Here is a 22548-nt window from a genome sequence, read left to right as displayed (position 1 = left end):
GGGAACCCGGGCCCGCCCCGGAAGGAGCCGCGACAGGGCGCGGGGGCGGGGGCGCGCACCGCTCTTCCCGGTGCGTGCGCGCGCGCGCGCTCCCGCGTGGGGGTGAGCGCGCGCCGCCGCGCCGGCCGGGGCCCGGGGAGGGTCTCTGCTCGCCCTGTGCCAGTCCAGGTCCCAGTCCCTGCCCCCGTCAATGCCCCAGCCACTCTCCGTGCCCCAGTCCCTGCTCCTGTCCCAGTCCATGTCCCTGTCACTCTCCCTGTCCCTGCCCTTGCCCTTCTCCCCCTACCCGTCTCTCCCAGCCTCCGTCCCTGTCCGAGTCCCCGTCCGTGCTCCTGTCCAGCCCCTGCCCCTGTCCTGTCCCGCGGGGTGTGCCCAGGCGCGGGCACCGCTCTTGCAGAGCCCCGGGCTGTGTGTGCCTGCCAGGTGAGCTGGGCCGATCCTGCTGCTCGGGATGGCCTCTCCCGGCAGGCTGGCATCCCAGGCGTCTGGCTGCCTCGGGTTGGAGGCTACAGCATGGTTTTAGTCAGACGAGGCACAGACAAGACTGTCAAACCCTGCCTGGAAATCTTGCGCCCTTCCTCCTTTCCACATGCCATTTTTAAACTCGGTGCTACCAGATTCCCCTGGACACTAGGTGAATAGTTTGGCCCAGCAAATACGCAATTAATTTCCACATCCTCATGAGTTAGGATGATATATGTTTAAGTGTAGGTGCTGTTGGGGCCTGGGATTTCATTTTGTTTGCATGGAAACAGTAATTTCATGTAGCTTCCCAAAATAACTTGGTTTCAGCAGCAGCAGCAGCTCCTTCAGAGACTAACCTGACAACAAGGACACAAATGAGGAAGTGCGTTGGACAATGCACAATGGATCGTCTTAGCAATGTGCGCTAACAACTGTGTCTCTCCCAGAAAGAGAGACTCCTGGAATCAGGACAGGTCTTTCTGAGACTTGGCATGTCAGAGTGAAGCTCAGGAGGAGGAACAACAGAACTGGAGTTCCACTGTGGCTACAGGTGGAGACGGGGCAGCATGTGCTTGCAACAGCTTCTGAAAGACAGAAAAGAAAGAGCCCCCAAAGCTAAATTCAGCAAAAAATCCCAAACTTCATATACTAGGGAAGGGGTTAGGAAAGAGAAAAAGAATCCTAAGATGCTAGCCTTGTAGCTTTTTCAATACTGGACCGTTTCAATGTCCAACCTGCTCCACTTTACAGAGACAAAGACAAACAGAGGGAGACTACTGTGTGAGAATTTTTGCTACTGGATCTCCATTACTTCTCTAGATAATTCCTACTTGTGCCTACCTTCTGTTTTCACTTGAGCTGTGGCTTTTATTTCTATTTAGTCTTTGATCATGGGCTGTTTCTCGTTTGTGCAATCATTTTAGACACTTCAGAAGTCAGGGTGTGCATAATCACTTACTGATTTTTGCCAACAGGTAGGTGAGCTACATTTTAATTTACTGTAAAAACTAGTAAGCTATGGACAAAGCCAACAAACCATGCAAACACTACATAGATAAAAGAAACAAAGGACTGGTTCTAAAATATGTCACACTGTGTGGCTTAAGTGGGACAAATAAAATGGTTCTCATATTCCTAGGAACTGCAGGTCCCTATGAGATGGAGAGACAGTAAATGAATAAAAGCATCAAATTTAAATCAAGTTAGTCATCATTTCAGTGCCCCTTGAGACCAGCCTCACTTGGAAATACACTATCATTTGAGTAAAGACATTTTAACAGTTTGCACATCTCTAGCTAACCAACAAAATACCTCCTTTTGACCAACTCCATCACTAAAAACACTTTTCAGTTTTCATGAAAGCTAAAAATTCTGTAAGAGGGTTTTGTTGTTTTTAATGTATCGTTGTTTTTCATGTATCAACAATAAGTAAAAAAATTCCAAAACAAAGTAGCTCTGGAAGCAATGTAAACATGAGAAAGCATGCTTTAAAAATAAATTCAAGCCTTTTATTCCCTTTGTTTTATAATTCCGCTGAGACTATTCAGAATAATGAGTTCCTATGGCTCTCTGCCAAAACCTTGAGAAAAATCAAGATTTATCCTCATCAGGAAACTATGAAACGTGACCCACAGCATGCCATTGTTTGTCAGAGAAAATGTTATTTTTTACACAGCAATCAAAATGGAGATAGTTTTGAAATAGTGATTTAAATTTTTTTTGTTGTTTTTTACAGTTGATTTAAATACTCTCTATGTAAAAGCACAGGAAACTTGTCTGGCCAGCCAACACTTCTTAAAATTTATATTAATTATGAAGAAATAGAGTGTTGGTTTCTGAGCTCTGGTATTTTGTGTCCTGCTAATTTTATATTTTTCAGGGCAGGGTCTGGCCACTCAGAACCCATTCTGCTGACCCCAGCCAGGAAGCAGGGAAGCTGGGGACAGCCCCAGCCTGGGGCGTCGGGATGGGGACAGGTAAAAGCCAGGCTGTGACATCAGTCCACTTGTGGGGATTAGGATCAGGCCCCATGAAGGGGATCAGCATCAGGCAGAGCTGGTCATGCATCTGTAGTGTTTTCTACTTGCTCATTTGGTATGAAAAATAGGCATCTTTAGAATCTTTTTGTCAAAACTACTGTTCCTATCCTGACTCGCTGTCAGTATCTGGCTTTTAAGCTTGATATCTTAGGATCACTGGCTTGGAGCAACTTATTCAAATATTATCTCAGACTGACCAATATGTCATCTCTCTCGGGTATTGAGTGCCAGTTCTGTGAAAGGTGTTGAAGAACTAGTCTGTGACTTTCTGGCAGTATTCTGTCTGTTTTCTTCCTAGTCCCTTACTTACATTTTTTCCTCTGTACAGGAAAACTACACAGTTGCATGATTGTGTCAATGTTGTTTTGTCAGGGTTTTTTATGATACTGCTTCTGAAAAATGTGTCTCTATAACTAAAGCTTTATTAAGTTTGGGCAAGACTTGAAATTATATTGTATAAGCTACACTTAGAATAATAAGGATTGCCTTCTCAAAGGCAGATGTGTAATTTATATGTATTCCTACCTTCAACAGGAGGCATAGCATACTCTTCCTGTTTTAAAACCTGTTTAAGCCTTTTCCATTGATCCCCTTGCAGCAAGCTGGGAAGGATCTGCCATGTGCTTGATAATAGTCCACCCTTCTTCCCCTGACCCCTTCAAAAACAAAAAGACCAAAAAAAATTTAAAAATCTAAAGGTCATAATGTAATAGTTTTATTAATGACTTCTAGTGGCTTCTCTGTTTATAACCTACCCTTCAGCTCCCCAGCCCAGCTCCCTGCTCCTGCATCTGCACTGCTTCTGGACTGTGCCAGCACAAACATTTGTGAAATCAAGCAATAAATGAGACTGAACTGAGAAGAATAGAGAACAGCCTGCTTTCCTTCCGTTTTGCTGATCCAGTTCACCAGCGTAATAAATGTGTCAGCATGGCACTGGGGATAGCACAGAAACAACCAAGAACGGGAACAGCTTAAATTGTCTTGTTCTGCTCCTGAGGGCATACCCATGTGTTGGCTTGCTTTGCCATTTAGGCCCTAATGAGTGTCTCCTTGAAAACACTCTTGACACCCTTACCACCTCCTAAAATGGAACTCTTTGTCTCAGTGGGTGATTCTATTAGTCATCTTGTCATGAATCTTTGGCCTGGGCTGGACCATGGCGTTTGTGTCTGACAAATGTTGGGTTTATGGCATTATAGTATAATGTGATGGCATTTTTTGGTTTCTCTTCACTGAATGTTTTGTGAATCCATTTTTGACATGTCTGAGAAGTCATTTTTATTTGCGTGTTTATGGATATCTTAATTCCTTTTTTCAACAGTGAAACCTAGTAACTTTTATACAAGGTATATATTGCAGCTATTTCTGGCTTCTCTTTCTCTGGAGTTTGATCTGTGACCTGTGTTAAGTGATCTTTCAAAACAATATGCACAAGGGGTGTAATCCACGGACTATATACTGAATTCATCCTTCAGCTGGCCAGTTTTATGTCCTGCTGACAAATGAGTTCTCAGAGCCAACTAAATAGGCCTTTTAACGCAAAATGGAAAGCGTCACAAACTAACCCTATCAAAAGATGCATTGTGCTCCATAGAGGCGGTTTCAGATGATATGAGATTATTATCCAAAGCCTTGGAAAGTTCTCTGAATTCACATCCTTTCTGTGCATTGTGTTTGCTTAGAGGATGCAATAAACGTTGTCACTGTGTTACACAAGAGCATACAATAATAACTGGAGCTGGCTGGGAAGTGAAATTTTTATTCTACAGGAAATTCCAACTTGTCAATATTTTGTTTCATCAGGTGCTGGAACAAAACACGTTGGCTCTGCAGCCTTTCTGGCAAAAAATGGAACAATCTATTTCTTTGCCAGCTGACAAGCCTGGGAAGCCAAGAAACCAACTGAGCAGTCGGCCTGATGCCAGGGAGCTAGATAGCCAGTCAGCTGAGCTACAGTGAGAAGCCAGCTTGGCCAGCAACCACAGCCAGATCACAGCTAAAACTTCTGTAGAAAGTTTTGACAGAACCAGGACAATTCAGAATGTTCAGTGCCAGTCTGCTCAATTAGAAGATGGTTAAACAAACCCTCTTAATAACTGACTACTGTTGGGAAAGGATGTAACTGTACTGCACTTTGTGTTCCTTATGGATTTCTTCAGCTTTTGCCTTGTGAGTTATGCACACATTTATTGCTACTATTAAATCAATGAATTTTCCTTAAGGATTAATGATGACACCCAAGCCTATGAGGGAGTTTTCAGTGCTAGTTTTGTAATGATCATTCAAATAACACTGCGTGCCAGCAGTACGTCATAGTATCTGCTTGTGTATGTCTGCCTACTAACCAGAAGGTACAGTTACTGCAGGCTACACTGAGAGACTGAAATAAACACTTCTGTCTGCTATCAAATAACACACTATCTCATTGTCTTCAGTCCATATTTGTGAATGAATTTAGGTTAAGATGAACTTGCCAAAAATGCAATAATGAGGCAAATACCTCTTCTGAACTAGGGAAAAAGTACTGATCTTTACTGGGTAGTTGGTAATGTTAAGGTCAACACCGATACGGAGAGCTCCCTTTTTTGTCAGAACTAACTATGCTCAAGTGCTGTTTGCTGAATGTAACCTTAAACATTATTGCAGAATTCTGGCAATGCTCCAGTTACTTTTTCCTTTTGGTGTATTTTTGGAAAGATATCAGACAAGTTTGTAAAAAAAATTACATCTTTGTCTTCCCACAGCTTACAGTTATGGTATCATCATAAAAGGTATCAGCTGCTTTTTTCAAATGTTTAGATAATTTCTATTGTAGGATAAATCTTATAATTTCTTAAATCTGCAGATGCTGTACACCCTATACACTTCTCTCGTTTGTTTCCGACTAGTTGCTGCATGTGATTCCTTCTTAAAGCCCAGAGATGTCATACACCATCATCACTACAACTGTGGTAACTCCAGGGAACAATGAATTTCCTTGTAAATGTTTAGTGGTAATTAAATTTTCTACAACTTCATCTATTTAAGTAGTCTCTAATATTCCTGCTGTGAAATCAGAGGAAAAACAGATGCTTTACTGAGATGCATTTCAGATCTTGTTCCTTCCACATATAAATAAATCTGACTTATTTTCTCTCTCAAATTCAACTGCTGCAGAGATGCTACAGCATCTGGATTCCAAGTGAATTTATGTCACTTGTTTGCTTTTCATTGACCTTTATATTCTCTAAGCATGGCACAGTTTATTGCTGTTTTTACAGAGTTTATTCTTGAACTGGAAATCGTTTGCACAGTAAGTATTTTCCCACAATGACAATAATTTATTGTAATGTTTATGGTGCATTTTCTTCTTCATTTCTGCTGGACTTGCTACACAGTTTTCTGTGCGCTGCTGCAACATATCTTGAAATGTGCTCTTCATCCCAAATGTAGTAACTTGAGCATATGTTTAAGGTTTAAGTCAGTCTCAATATGATCATTTGGCTTGCCTGGTTTTATATTCCACACACAAATAACTGCTGCCGTGTGTCATTTAAGTCTTTCTGATTCTTGATTTTCTCAGTATTGCCACATACTCAGTGATTATTTCAGTTTCCCTCTGATTCAGTCTATAACATAAATGCTCCTTAAACATGAGAACACTTTAATTACAGTGTTATTTTCTTTTTCCATCAAAATATTTACTGGAAACTACTAAATCCTTATACATCTTGGTGATAACTTTTCAACAAAATTTGAGTATTAATAGCTTCTCCCAAACTTCCTTTTCAGTTTTCTCTCAAAAAAAAAAAAAACCAACCAAAAAACTATGAGTGACAAGGAGACAAGGAAACAATCATCTGTACACTCCTTCCCAAGGACTTCTTTTCAACTCACTGTTCAAAGACATAAAATCTTGGCCAAAATGAAATAAAGAACAGAAATACCGAAAAGAAATCCTGTGAGTTCTTCCCTACCACCATATGATTTCTGAGTAGCTACCTTCATGGAAGGCTATTTCATTTTCCCAGTGAAATTTTTCTGGGAAAATTCTCAGCTCAGAAATGCTACAGGCCCAACTGAGAACCAGACAAATTTAATTTTAAACTAAAAGCTAAACAACTTAAGCCAATCGGAGCAAAAACGTGGAATGTGAACAATATCTAAAATGTATTTCCAGAACGCATCCAGTTTAGCTGAAGTGTTGTGAGTGATGATTAGCCCATGAACTCCTGATGTATGGAGTCTGTTGGGTCAGTAATGGGATGGGCAGGGTAATGATAAACTATGTCTGAGTCTAAATAGGAATGATTTTTTTAGAAGTCGGCATCTAGAGATATGTGGATAATGATCACAATAATGTCTATAATGTTCTATTATTAAGTCAAGGGGCAGCTTGAAAAAAAAAACAACAAAACAGCCTGGCACCAGAAGCAACTCCATGACTTTGTTTTGACCAGTAAGACAACAGATCTAAACTTCTAAAAACAAACCTTCATCTTTCTTTGTTGCAAAAATGTGACATGGTGTTATCATTTGTTACAGCTCACTTGATTGTGAGAGTAAATTGAGTTTTTCAAGACTTGAAATGTAGCTTAAAATTATACATCTTGGTAATACCATGTTTTACTGGATACTTTAGGCCACATACCATAGAGGTATTAGTTATTCATGAAATTAATTAATGAAGAAAAATTAATTTTTAACTTTGTTGAAAGGTGGCCACTTATGCTTTAAAGCTGTGGAAATATACATATATTTGTATATTTATAAATATATAAAATCAAAACATTTTTTATTAGTCAAAAAGGAAATAATCCATTGTCTGCTTGCTTAGTTGCAAGAAACTGCATTAGGAATATTTGAAAAAGTAATAAAAGTGTTTTAAAACCAAATTATTTGAACTTCAACAATGTGTCATCATTTACAACTGATAAGACATAAATGGAAAATAAGAATTAATATTTGCTTTCAGATAACTGCCCAGGTCATATGCTGCATAGTAAAACAGATGTGCTATTGATAAATCAGAGTTTGATCCTGAAAGCTGTGTGTTACTTTATTTCTTTCTTTATCTATCAAAAATTTTCCAGAAATACCAGTAGCTTTTAATTTCATCAGCTTTAAATAGATGGAAGTGTTGAAGCCTGTCCCTGCAAGTTGGTTATCTTAAGAAATTGCAGTCAAAAGGTTTCTTAGGTATTTTCCTGCTACTAAGAAGTTCAGTAAGAATTGACCAACCATGATTTTCTGTTCTTTAGGGGTAGTGAAGATGGGGTACAGGAAAGAAATTAGTGGGTGAAGTGTCGATAATACCCATATTTCTTTACTATATGCTAAAAGGTCTATGATAGTCATAAGTGTTAAACCATCTAGTTCTTAATGAGGTGACTTTAATAATATAATAATGTCACTGAAGGGTAAGTTACAATAACATACCGATAATGGATTCTTTAGTAATATACCCTTTAAAACACATCATACCAAAGGATAAAAATAGATTTCCATTCTCCTACTAATTTTATACCAGAAAACAAAGTTAAATTGATCTGATTTAGCTTATTAATTGGCAAAATGGTGTTGATTTTTCAAGGCATCGAACGGATTTTTTTGTGGTTGGAAGCTGATTGATATGAATTATTTGTGTGGGGAAGAAATGCAGGGTTTCAGAACAATCACTGAGGACTTCACATGTGGCACCTTCAGGAAATAGTCTGATGTTCTGTTTTCCCATCCTGGTTCCCTCAGGCTGTGGCAAGGCAGGTTTGCCTGAAAGCACCCTTTCTCCTCCTGCCTCCTTCATTATCCAGGCTGGGAGAATCCTTTGGGCTTTGCAGCTTTGAAAAGCTGATTTTTCTCTTTTGAAAAAATACAAATTTTTTTTATATGAGCGACAGTGTTAGAACACACAAGGCCACTCCTGATAGCTAGTATGTGATGGGGCAAGAGCCTAAACCTGAGAAATGAGCCAGGAATCCACTGTATAGATTATAGCTTCCTCGTTTTTTGCTTGTTTTAATTTATGGGTTTGAGAGGTTTTTTGGTCCCCTTCTGGCTTAAGTGTGGCAGGGGAGGATAATCTTCTCTATAAATGCACTTGAAGACACTGCAGAAACCTGATATATATGGATGATGTTAAGGCTGAGTTTCCAAGTAAACTTTATTTCAGTTTTATGGGTGATGAGTTTTAAAATACTATTTTAAAAATTGAAATTAATATTTATAATTAATATAAATAATAAATTGCAACTTAGCTATATAGTATATTTGAGGGGAGTGTATATATGTATATGTGAGTGAAAAACACACACTGCTACAGAAAATACATTATATTCTTTAAAATAAAGTGTTCTGCTGAGGCCTCTAAATTTTAGTGTGGATGTTTTCCAGTTCTTTTCAGGAAAGATAATGATGCACACTGCAGGTGAAGGAGACTTGTCAGAGCTAGGAGTGCTGCTCACATTATGGACTGAGGAAGAGAGTACCATATAGAAAGACCATTATGGTCCCTCAGGTTCCAGAAGCGTCTGGAAGAAGACAGAAAGTGAATTTAAAGCTACTGTGCCCTACACCCTCTTCCCTTTCTGTTTCAAAGCACTTCATACATTGTCCTCCAACAGCAATCTCCAGAGCAATCCTGATGTGGTGTTGTAAAGCTCTTTGTAAAGTATGTCTTCTTTTGTCAAAAAGAAAAACCCAATTAAAAAGTACTAATGTACTGTGTGTACATAAAGGGCTGCTGGTTCTTGGACTTCATTCATTATACATAAACAAAAAAACCAACAACCCCAAAACCTCTCTGACATCCATCTGGAGAGATCATATGCACCTCTCTTTTCATTCAACATCCTTTTACCAAGGGTGATACAGAACTAATGTGAGATAATCCTAAGTGAAACATAAAGTTCTGCCAACAGGACAAAGCACTGAGAAACACGATTACAGGGTTTTTTCGATTTGAAAGAAGCTTGTTTAGACTACTTCTTCTACTAAAGTTCCTAGTACCGTAGAAGTGTCAGCATTTCTAATTCAGATCTAACAGTCTGGCCCATATTCCATCTCTGACAGTAGTTAACAAAAGATCTGTTACATGAAGGTGCCCATTATCCAGCGCAGACCAAATATAGAAAACATTTATTTATAACTTCTGTCATTTAGTAATTTTCTCAAGTTTTACAGTCTATGACACAGGGTTTCTAGAAATGTACTTCTTAGTGATACAGCTACTGTTAAATTTCCCTTTTTTTTTCTTTTTTTAATGAAAGTAAGAGCTCTGCACTTCTTTAAAATCAGACTAGAATGAAAAATCACTGATTTTTTACTTTAACTGAGAAGCTAACCCCATACAATAAAAGGAGAATATTCTCAAATACATTGACAGTCATGCAGGGCTGCATTTAGCTATGCTATATCTTATACAAGGCTGAATAGCTCAGTACTTACAGTTATAACATACGCACAAAACACCCCAAACTCACCTCTCACCAAGAGATTTATCCAATTTATCCAAAGCAAAATTCTTACAGGATTGACCTCCACCAGAATTTAGACACACTATGAAAAGTGCCACAGGACCATTAGTAACAGCATTTGGTTAGGTCTTCTCCTTCTGTCTCACTGGTAGGAGGAAAGGAATCTCCACATAATGCTGGGATAAAGTATCTTCCCAGCACACTGGTTACATGTCTAGTCATTCAGCTACAGAATTAGTAACATCATTCCAAGCTGTGCTTTTAAGCTTTCTTTGGAGATGTCACATTCCAGTATGGATACTACTTACCTCATGAGTTTTTAATAGCACTTGTAAAGGACTGGGGCTTTTTTTTTTCTCTGACAGTGCGTTGGTGTCAGTTGTCAGTGTGTCTACCTTCATTCTCTTTTTCTCTGGTGAACCTGAGGATGTGGTTTCTGTGAGCTTGCTGGTAGTGGTGAAAGGGCAATATTGTCCTCTCTTTCCCTTTTGTAATTCTTCTTTTCTCCCAGTACTGCCCCCTCATTGGGCCAGTCCTGGTACTAGATCCTTCCATAACTTGGTTTAGTTCATTAATTCAGCAGATCCTTATGACATGGTCAAGCTCGTTGGCTCTTCTTGGCCATATTAGGGAGTTTGTGCTGGTTGACAGAGATATCTGACAAAAAACAGTGCTGGGGCTAAGTAAGTAGCAGAGAGCAAGAAAGGGAACAGGCATGTAAAATCACAGCCCAAAGCTTCTGTTCTTTTAAGTTGCACTATGATGTAGTATGTTTTGAAAAGCAGGTGAGCAGTACCATGTTTTAAAGGGAGTGCAAATGAGGGAGGGAGTAAACCAAGGTGTTGGCAGTGGGTTTCTTGCTGTGCTGAAGCTCTGCAAGCACTAGGTGGCCTGCTTTTAAAGGAAATGGGAAATCACATCTGTTTCTGTGTGCTAAAGAGGATTAAATGTACAATTTGCACAAGTAATGCATCTATTTTATATGTCATGCTATTCATGCTAAAATTTCATCACCTCTGTAAAATGCTAATCATGTGTCTGAAGCAAGAGACACCACCAGTGTTGGTGTTGGATGCCCTGAAAGACACTGAGGGCCAAAGGAGAATGGAAGGTAAGGGATACAGCTGCCCTGCAAAATGTGGTGTTATCAACAAGCTTTTTGCTCCAGTTTTATTTTTGACTATCAAAAGGGGAGGACAAGAGGAAATGAAGGGATTCAGAAAGAGAAACTGCATTTTAGCTGAGGTATTGAATGTCTTCAGGGAAAGTTCTCCTAACAGTTATAATTTGTGTATCTCTGAAAGAGAATGACTTCTATTCTGGGCCAGTAAAAAGAGTCAATGCAAAAAGGTCTTGAACCACTAAATAAATTTAGACAGTCATTTAATATTGAATAAAAACAAAGCTTTGGTGAGTCTAACAAGAAATTGCAACAGCATAATTATACACATCTTATAGGCACTGATGCCTTACACACCAGAGTCACTCAGTGCCCAAAACTAAGGTGCAACAGAATTTTAACATGGTATGCACCCTAAAATTCTCATTTTTCTCTGTTTAATGTGGAAGGAGGGAAACTGATGGCAGCAACAAGTGAGTCTGGCAGCCAGAACGGGAACATTAATGGGTTGGTAAAATGTCATGTAACATCTTTCCAGAACCATGATTCCTAACAGGCAAACCCCTTCTACCAACCCAAAGGCAACCTGATGGTCAGGCTCCCACAGGTCACAAAGGAAGGAGGTTTGCAGAGGATAGGAGTCCTCTCTAAATTAAGGGAAAATATTATTTCTTTCCATTTCCCCAGGGATTCAATCTGGTTATTAGCTTAACAGATGTAAAAGTACCACAGGGGTTTATGTTCCAAGCTTTTCTCCATTTAATCCAGCAAGGGAAAAAGTCTTTAATGAAAATCCAGATTGAGCAGCCATCTAAGAAAAGACAGGACATTGAATCTTGTTTTCAAAATATATACATTTTGAGAGGGGATTTATGTTGAGAAAATAAGCCATGATGTGTTGTTGATCCTGCTAGCAAACAATATGGGTTAATAATTTAACTTCTGTTTAAAAACTAGTACTTCATCGAACCTTAATTGAGCTTAGTCAGCCATTAGCTATGATTCTTATTGACTGAAAAATACAAGGGGATTGATTGTCCTGACATAATTAATTGGTTTGGTTTTTTTTTCAATAACTTAGGCTACTCTTTTCGCAATTGTCAGAAGATTAAATTAATATTTCTATCAATATTTTAAATAGACTTAAGATTCTGGAAACTACAGAGTAATAATCTTCATGGCTGAGTGGTCACAGGGAGACAAAATTATATTGAAAATTTTAATTCTGAGGAGATTTGATTTGTAAAGCAGTATATACCTTTCTAAGACAATTTTGGAAGGTTTTACACTGAGTCTGTAAAATTTATGCAGTTCATTTCTTGATGCTGTGGTGGAGCAGAGCTGGCGGAGGTATTTTCTCCTCCATCTTTCCCTGTGTAGCTGTCTACACCCTTTATAAACTCTTTAGAAACATATTTGATTTTTATTTATATATAAACTCATTCAATTGTTTTCTTCTGATAAGTAAAATAACAAATTACAGATGTGACTTTAACTGGCACCTGGAAAAATAATTTCAGAATTCAATTGGATTTTATAAGGCAATCAATGCTGTCTGATGCTCTCCCTTCTTTTGATCTGGAGTGTCCCTCCTGTACCAACACTTCCTTGGGTTTACAGTCTGTGGATTACCTGAGAGAACATGCTCAAAACACAGTGGCATGGAAGGTGAAGGTCCAGAAGAGAGAAGCGAGAAATAGAATGCCAGAGCAGAATCACATAAAGCTCACCTTGCTAGAAAGTAGCGCTTATAAAAGAAAAACTCACTTTACATCATACTGTTTTATTCAAGTGCATTGGTTTTAATTTTAGAGGAGGGTTGCCCACACAATTCCAGATAAAGGCACTCTCCTCTGAATTTTCACTGTGTCTCAGATGAGGAGTTTACCCCAGAACTCATCTGTTCCTCCCAGTGTTTATAGAAGCTGGTGAAGCAGAAAGGATAGCCTGAAACCATTACCTACCAAGTTTTTTGTGCAGGTATTCTGAAGTAACCTGTGAACCTACAATCCTTAAAAAAGGAGCTTCCCCTCACTTCAAACAAACCATGTTTTTGGAGCAGTTCCATGGCATCTCCAACCTCTTGAACTCTTTTTTCTTTTTATTCATCTGAAAATAGCCCCTTAATATTTCTGATTGACTGAATTAATGCTTTTAAGCAAAGCTAGTTGGAAAATAAGTAATCAAGGTAAAATCAGAAGTACATACTCCTACACCACTTGCAGGCTCCTGTGTGAACAGTTGCTGACTTGACGTTGAGAGTACTGATGGCTTCAACAGTGGGTCAGAGATGCTGTGCCCAGGAAGCCTCAGCAAAGTGGCGCTCCCTCAGAACAAGGGAAAACACACCGTCCTTTGAATCATTATACCATTAACAATTATTACCAGGGACAGTGTGTTAGGGATTCAAAGATACATGTCTGATTCTTAATTAATGAATTGATCTACTTAGAGGATAGCGTGACTGCCAGGAGAACATGTATCTGCTGTCCCACTGATGTTGCTAGGCAGCAGACGGATTTTTTTTGATTGAAATTGAAGACAGGAAATTGCACTTGGCAAAGTGTTACTGGGAAATGACGGTAGGTGAGAAGGGCTGAAAGCTTTGAGCTATGGGAGAGGCAAATAACAGTGAAAGGGCAGAGGGGAGGAATGAATTCAAAGGGGCAAATGCAGGCACAGCTGTGCGCTGCCGTCAGGGAAAGGAAATGGAAACTAAAGTTAAGAGCAGAAATCCTGCTGCCTCAACGAGGAGTCTGCCATGTCTCAGGATATCCCAGGATGTCCCATTTCATCACCATGACATCTATCATCTTTCCCTCTATAAAAAGAAAGATGCACTTCCGTGTAGATCCCCCTAGTTCTCATCTGAAGGAGGACACGGGCCAGCTGCTGCTCACTCATCTATTGTGCATTTGGCCAGGACAGAAGTTATTGCACCTGCCTTGTGTTTTGTCATGCTTACAAGACAGATTCAGTCCATGACATCTTCCTGACATTAGATGGCTGGGGCTGATCAAGGCCATGGGTCCATTGATATATTTTATTTTCACAAAGTATGCTTTTAAATATGATCAGAACCACATTTATGTAATTAGGAAACAGTCTGCAATCACTCCAAAGGAAATGGGGCAAACAACTAGTTTAATACACAACCAACTCAGGCTAATGCCATACTCCTACATCTGCTTCCAGAACGGGCAGATTTTAATCTGAACACTTTTCTAAACTTTTAGTGGCCTGAATGGCATAATTTAAAAATAATTTTCATTCCCCACTTTTTACCATACTCTACTGACCAATATTCTAATATTCTAATATTGACATGAAATGAAGGAGCTGCTCATACTGCATCAGTTTCATTTTTGCCCTTGTAGTTTGTCACACCATCAAACTAAACCTCTTTAAATAATTTGCTACTAGATTTTGTGTAGACAAGACATCCATGCAGCCCTTTTTGATAAACCGTCTGGGCAATCACTCTGTTAGATTTCCTTCAGGACTTTTCAACTCTTTCTTGTCTACCACTATTTTTTTTTCCAAATTTTTATTAATTTAGTTGTAGAAGTTAAAAGTTAGCACAATTTCAGAATTCAGCAGCAGCTATTTGATGCCACTGACACAAGCAGATTGATTATATGGCACAAGTACTAAAATATGGTATGAGCTCACCCATTTACCAAACTTTTCTTAAAATTATTAAAAATTTCTGTCAGTGCATCTCCCAATTTGAGACTTAAAATCCAACCACTTTTTTCATATTCTTTGACTTCTTATTCATAGAAATCTAATTTATGGGCAAGACAAATTATGGGAAGCCTACCTTATTGTTCAGTTTAGCTTCTAGAAGCAATCCTGCAGAGTTCATGGTGTCCAAAAACCATCACACAACAGTCTCCCCATGTACTGCAGAGTGCCATCCCCAGTGGTGTCCCCTACTTTACCCCATTAGCTACTTCTCCTACTACAGTCTCTCATTTATGCCACAGTTTTTACTATTGCAACCAACCATTTCAGCCTAGTTCATGAAATGGAATGCTCCCGAAACACATTCAAAACTGAACTACAGACTTCAATCCTAAGAGAACTGTAAGCACCTGGAATTCATGGTGCATTAAAGCCCCCATCACTGACCTTTAAGCATTCTGGGTTATCCATAAAAATGCCTCTCCAACTTATGATCACTTCAGGACAATAGAATCCCAACCACAAGATGACTGCCTTCATCAATCACAAGATTATTGCCTTCATGAACTGACTTAGGTTCCTACACATTTTTTTTTCCCTTCTGTATGTGCCATTGACTGTAGTTACTCTCACATCATGGCTAAGTACCAGCCTAGTACTTCACTGACCTACACGGTAGCTGATGATTGCCTGCAGAACTGCCCTCTGGAATCAACTCAAATGAGTGTTTATCTGGGTTGGTGTTAAGAGAGGTACAGTCTACACTACTTAGGAAAAATGTGTTTGCTTTACTGACACTTACCCTGGAAAAATGGAGCTACTGTATATTCTGTTTTAACGACTGTTGTTACTATGGATGCAAATGCAAATCTGTTTTTATGCTTAATACACTGTATGCCAGCAAGATCTAGTGGAAGATCTCTGCAAATGTAAACACATGCACAGTGACCTACTTACATGTGGGTTTGCACATACCCATATAAAGTATGTATAAAAGCTGTATTCAAAGCCTGTAATTTAAAACAATTTTCAGGCAGTCTCTGACAGACTGAATAGAAATGCTGCTTGATAGTCATTCGTCCAAATTTTATTTAGTTTTAACATACAGAGTTTTCTTTTAAATTACAAAGGCTTACACCATGCCAAGGACTTGCCATTGTATTGATTTCTTGGGTAATTTTGGTTTGAATTTGATGGCATTGGTAGCAGCCCATATTTTGACTGGATAACGTCTAAAATTCAGTGTCATGATGTTCAAGGATTTCCACTGATTTCTAGACACAAAGAAAAAAAATTCAAGGACTTATATACATTGAATGCATTCTGTTTATTTGAGAAGGAAGATCTCATATGAGTGCCCATTATGGAAGGCATCTCTTATCATGTACAATAAAATCAACCATTGCTTCCATCAGAATACAAAAATACACATCTCAGTGACTTCCATACAGTAATAAATACATAATCATGCATCCAACAATAAAAAGGCACGGAAAACTGGTCACTTAGTAGTCATAAAAATTACTAGCTATATTAACAAAGCCACCCAAATTATCTGTACAAGGAAATGTAACAATATATTCCAAAGGTGAAAACACATAAAACATCTTTAAAATAGTATATGCAATAAATACCTCAGTTGTTTTTATATATTAAAAATAAAACTGTGCCATTGTAAACAGTATGTAAACAAACAAAATTCACTGTTCCTTACCATTATTACAAGTAAATAAAGCCATAAGTTACACCCCTGCTCTGTTAGATATACTTCATTGGCAAGTTTTGTCAGGGAGTTTAAAGTTTTACTCTTTTCTGCAGCAAATAGAGCCTGCTATGTGTGTAGTTTTAAGTATTAGAGCAATTGCTAAGCTTCAAAACTGACTACCCAGGACATAGTAGGTCATCAAAGAGAACTGGAACTAGGAAAAGCAATTCTTGGAGTGTTACGGACAAAAGTAATTTATTTATACTACATATAATAGTGTCGGTAAAACTTAGCTGCTTATATAACACTGCTCTCCTATAGGTCTTGAGGGGGCTGTACAGAGGTGAAGAGCATCCTTATTCCCACGAGTGGAGAAAGTGAGGCACACAAAGGTTAACTGAGTCGCCCCCAGTCTTGCACCAGCTCCATGGCAGGAAATAAAGGCAGAATCCAGATCTCCAGCCACTTCTTCCTCATTTCCTCACGTATCACATGGCCCTTCAGACAAATACATGTGTCCTGAACTCTAGCCCTGAATTGCAGAAAGATAACCAACATGCAGAAGGAAAGGTGTCTACTCTCTTCGGTGCCCATCTGCTCCCACTAGCCACCAACTGGAGTAGGAGCATAATAGAAGTTTCTTCCCCACAAATTTGTAATCAGATCCACATTAGCAGACTGGTGAGCCCAGGCAGAGCCCTGCATATCCTCCACAAGCCTACTGTTTGCCTTGACTATTTATTCTTTTGAGGTCTGTTCCTAAAGCCAACAAACTCCTGGGAAGTTCAACCAAGGTGCATACTTCCTTCCTTAGTAGAAAGGGGAAGAATGGGAATCTGAATATGATCCTTTCTTAAACAAAATTATAGGAAAAGATTTCTGTAAGTGGTGAGCATTTGCACAGATGCTTCAGAAAGAGCCTCATGAAGAAGTATGTTTGCCTTGCTATTTCTTCAGCTTTCGATAACCTTGGCATAACCACCTCATTTTACAACTCCTGACTATCCCTGGGATGACTATAATGAATATAAACTTACCTGTTCCCAACCCATATATTTCAAAGTGCATGACAGCTCTTGTTTGAAAATTATATTTTTAGCCTTAGATGAAGAAATTAGGATGCATCTATTTAGCTGTTTCACAGCCTTATGTCTTTTTACAGGAAGAATATACTTAGAGCACACACAATTAAAAGATACCCTGGAAAGGGATTTAGGAAGCACTGCATTATGGTGTTTTTCCTCCCTTGTGCTATTAAAGAACTGATCCTTCTGTGTCTAGACAAGTGATTTCTCTAATGTCAAGCAGTTGTCTGATTTGTCTTACCACTTTATATTTTCATCATTTTAATTCATCCGTGAAATATTAAAAGTCATTCAAAAGACTGGCTCTGAAGATACCTCCATATCTTGATAAGACGTTTAAAGCCACATGCTTACTATTTAACAATTTTTTTCCCAGTAAGGTACTTTCGGATAAGGTACCTCAAGTGCCTCATTCCAGTTCCGCAGAGCCAGGTGAACTGCACAAAATCAGTAGCTATGCAAATCAGACAGGACTACTTTTTATTCATCAATTAATACTTCATATTCACCTGCCACATTGCATTCCCTCTTTGTGGAGAGAGGTATGAAAGGTCATCTCTTAGATCTGTATTAAATCTTACAAAAGTTATTTTAGAAGGTGTTTTCTTAGACATACTCAAGGACCAGATCAGTGAAAAATTCTGTACATTCTCTGAGGCATTTATTCCCATCTATGTTGTAGTTTTCAGGTTCTGTAGAAAAATCCAAATAGTAACTGCAGATTTCACATTGGGAAAAAATAAATATATTTCACTCATTTAAAAAAATTATCACAGTAGGAAAATAGCCAGTAAACAATAGATTCAGAGAGGTTTAATCTTGGCCCCAGTGAGATCAATTGGAGTTTTGCCAAGGATTTCATAAAAGCCAAAATTTCACCCAGAATCATATACAATTCTTTAGCTGACAACAATCATAAACATCCTGCCACTCCATTGTATAAGTTAAATATTAATAAGCATCTGTAAACATCCTGAAATTCATCTGATATAAAAAATACTATAATAAAAACAATGCAGCATCTCAAGCACTGTATAGTTTTAAGTTTTTTTTTTTGGCTCTACACACAAGTTGGCATCATTATATTGGGCAAAACCAGGGTATGTATATACAAATATATGTACAGGTGTGCTTGCACATACACCCTGCAAACTAGATACTACATATCCACACACATCCACGCACAAATACTGGCAAGAGAACAACATTCATAGGTGTGGCATTTAAAAGTCTAGCAATGATCAATCTGATGATCGGTTTTATGAGAGGAGCAATTTCCCCCTAGCCAAATCACCTGTAGGCTTACATGTAAAGGCTAAAATTGAAATACATAAACAAGCTTCAAGGAGGACTAAAGTACTGTTTAAAGACAAGCACATGCCTAAGTCCCAACAGATGTTTGCAAAGATGATGAATTTTCTCATGGAGTGAACAGGAACAAGGGAAAAGAAAGGGCAGAAACTACTGAGTGCACACCAACTTTTATCTAAACTGGTACAAATCAAGTTATATGTTTTTCTTTTCATTGAATTGGAAATCATGTGTTTCAGCTTTTTGCTACAAACTGCTATTCAGACCCAAATATATGAGTTAGGTAGAAAATTAGGTCTCTGCAACACTTCCACGTGCACTTTATCCATTCACTCATGCATATTAAGTGGATGTTATTATAGAATTAACTAACAGTTGTACTTGACTAGAATACTAGCTCAAGTTACAAGCCTGGCTAATGACAGAAACCACTCATGTTGGGCTGGAATCCTCTCAGAACCTTTAGACTACCTTTAGATGAAATCTACCTCTTTTAAATGCCAGAACATACACTAAAAATACATTCATGCAATTCCATAGTGCTTGACATTTAAAGATACCTGCTCTAGACATACAGATGTGATAGTGAGAAGTTTTTTAGTACTAACTAATATGTTTGCCAGCACTGTGAATTAAGAGAAGTAGCTGCTAGTATTAGATGACATGAAATTATTTGTGTGCAGTGACAGCAACAAAGAAGGACCTGAGGTGAGGTGCAGAGATCAGGCCCTCTTCACCTTTCAGAAGCACTTCAACAGCTTGTACTCTTTTATGTACAAATCTCATCTATTGCATATCTCGTCTGTCACTGCAAATATTACCTTGCCCTTTGATGATCCCCTCAACATACATAAATTACTAAGGTAACTGGCAGTTCTAGGAAGGTCCCATGTTTCAGCTCTTTTAGGATTGTAAGGATATGGTGTAAAAGGGTGGCTAATGAAACAAATTATTTCAGGACAGGTTCCCCAGCCGTGCTCCTTGAGCGGAAAAATTGTTATTTTTGTCATATAGGGACAACTGCATTTTTCAAGGTGCACAATTTAAGGAGAAAGTAAACCAGGACAGAATGTACAGACACCACAAGTGACAGATGCCTGTAGAAAATCCTCTGGAATCTGGTTAAGCGGTACAGTCCAAATGCCTATTTCAATAGAAAAAGATGGCATCTTGTGAGAGGAGAGTGCTACTAGGAACCTTCACAGTATCTGCATGCTGTGTGCTGGTTGTAAACCTTCCTAAACTGTCCAAGTGGAAAATCTTATACCCTTAAAATTCTCATTAAGAGGCCCTAGACTCTACTTGTCAGCACACGTGCTCTCCCTCACTGAAAATCAAGACCAAGCAGCTTCTAACAGCTTTCCTCAACCTCCCCATTCACAAAATAATTGACTGTGACTGCAAAGAGAATTTAGTCCCAAACAGAGCTTACTTCAACAAGCAGCAGGAGAAAAACATAGTTATATCTATAACTCTTTCCTAATGACGTTGTCAGGTTATTAATGAAACTAAAATGTTTTTTTATCTAATTAATACTTTAGTTTAATAAAATTGGGAGTTCAAATGCTAATTCTCTTTCAATAGTCATAGTAGGGATTTGGGGCACTGTGGAGATTTTATTTCTGGCTTTTCACACAGTTTCCATAAAGAAAACAAACTATCTAATTTTACTTTTAGTTTATTTCTTCCTGTTTTCACCCTCCAGTTCACATGCTCTCATACAGTTATATCTGGATCAAACACAGCTTCCTAAAACAGTTGATTCCAATGATTTTGGAAAAAATTAATTCCAAATTACTTTAAACAATGTACCATATTGCTTTTAGCTTCAGGAGCTGTTCAATCCTAACACTAGTCTTTGAATCATATTATAAATAGATTTTTCCAAAGTATTTGTTCCATAGAATAAAACATTGATTGGTCACTTGCATACTTGCCCTACTAATAGCTACCATAATTTTCATTATTTTCAGTAGTCTTACACAGCCTGTAGAGTTAGCCAAAACACTTCTCTTTCCAAGGACATTCCAGTAGTTAGTGTAATCATTAGAGAGAGCTTTCAGCAGGGATTGCAAGAGTATAACTTAAAGGATTTTAGCCCACCATTGCTATGGTACCCTTTGGAGCCTGAAACCTTGGTCAGTCTTGATCTTGGAGCACCCTACAACTTTTTCCTAGCCTGCCTGTACAGCTCTTCTGAACAGAAACAGTAGAGAGACATGCAAGGATCTCAGCTTGCCAAGAAGCTGGGATGTCATCCAGACACAGAAGCTGGGAAGCAGCAAGAGAACATTAGTAAAGACATGACTGAAGTTAAACATAGATTACGCACCAGCTGCTTCTGCCCTCACTAATATAAGCAATAGGTTATATGAACTCAAAATCCCATCAAAGAGCTTATCAAGTTTTTGTCAACTGGGAGACAAGGTCTTGAATTATTTAAAATAGATGTTTGTAATTCTACCATGTACATATATGAATTTCCTGTTGACTGCTCTGAGGTAGGTCTTTAACTGCTACAGCTAAATTGATTACAATTTGTCCAGGAATGCTTTTGGGTCTGTATTCATCCGCATTTTGCTAGTTTGCAAAAGTGTTAACAGTGCTAATATTTTATTATTTATATATGATGAGGGAGTGACATTTTAAGTTTAATTCCATGGACTGAAAAAAAACTACAAACCCTTCAAAATAATTTTTTTCAGTTAAAATATTAAGGGCAATCACTATTAAGCCTACAGAAGTTGCTATGAATTTTGGTATTAGCTCCAACTGGCTACAGAAATAGTCTTCTGAAAGTCTCCAGATGGCTTCCAAATGGATTATAATTTCTGAGAAACAGACTGGGCTTCTGTATGGCAGAAATGAGCATTTCAAGTACATAAACTAACATTTAACAGAGCTATTAAACCTAATGAAACAGTAGTAGAAAACAACTAGAAAATTTTTTTTCTTTTTGTAAAAAAGATCAAGTTCCACACAATATTCTACATATAAATACAGGAATTCAAACAACCAATAAAGATTTTCTACTGATAATTACCAAATGATGCTTTATCAATCCCACTGACGCTACCATTCATCTCTGAAGAGGCAGCAGAGATATTTTAAATCCTGTCCAAACTCCTCAGTTTCCTCAAGTCATCAAAAACTCATTCCTTTACCTAAGACAGCAACACAGTCATGTACAGTTCCTGCAAACATTAAATCTTCGCAGTTAGAATAAGCAGCATCAAACCTTGATGGTATGAAAATCATACCACAAAACATACAACCCATGAAAACAGAATAAAAAATATGGGAGAGCTGCAGTTGAGAGGTACATATATTATCAGGGTGAAAAAATAAATTTAGAATTACTCATATAATTCTCTGTGGTTCGCACTTACTCATATGAGTGACGTGATCATTTCCTGGTTGTAAGTTAAATAAATTGCTCCAGCTCGGTTGTCCTCAACAATTTACATCTCATGTGACTTGACCTTTCACAAAGACTTTTTGCACTGCTAATTATTAGTTACCAGAACTGTTGAACTTATGTGCAAGAACTTAATACTTAGGGGCACAGAGACAGAACTGCAGAAACAGTAGTAAACATTAGTAATGCAATCATTAATAGGAAGTATAAAGCAAAATGGAATCACTATGGGGCTTTTTGTCTTACATGTCCCCTGTGGAATTA

General features: G+C 38.3%; 2 long non-coding RNA genes across 3 annotated transcripts; one reads left to right on the top strand and one right to left on the bottom strand.

The window, feature by feature from the left end:
• The first annotated feature begins 319 nt into the window (after nucleotides 1–319).
• On the top strand, nucleotides 320–9003 carry LOC108503662. Of its 2 annotated transcripts, XR_001876892.1 has the most exons (3): nucleotides 325–634; nucleotides 4311–5500; nucleotides 8877–9003. It is a non-coding gene; the product is annotated as an uncharacterized LOC108503662 (long non-coding RNA). The 2 variants fall into 2 exon arrangements; XR_001876891.1 differs by lacking the exon at nucleotides 8877–9003 and having other exon boundaries at nucleotides 320–634; nucleotides 4311–7384.
• LOC108503661 lies at nucleotides 741–10184 on the bottom strand. Its single transcript, XR_001876890.1, has 2 exons — nucleotides 9965–10184; nucleotides 741–1049 (listed from the first exon to the last, which is right to left on the bottom strand). It is a non-coding gene; the product is annotated as an uncharacterized LOC108503661 (long non-coding RNA).
• Between the last annotated feature and the right edge of the window lie 12364 nt (nucleotides 10185–22548).

This window comes from Lepidothrix coronata, unplaced genomic scaffold (assembly GCF_001604755.1).
Source record: "Lepidothrix coronata isolate B3197 unplaced genomic scaffold, Lepidothrix_coronata-1.0 Scaffold143, whole genome shotgun sequence".
Taxonomy (NCBI): Eukaryota; Metazoa; Chordata; class Aves; order Passeriformes; family Pipridae; genus Lepidothrix; species Lepidothrix coronata.
Note: the sequence above shows the minus strand (reverse complement) of the source record. Positions and strands in the feature narration are given on the sequence as shown.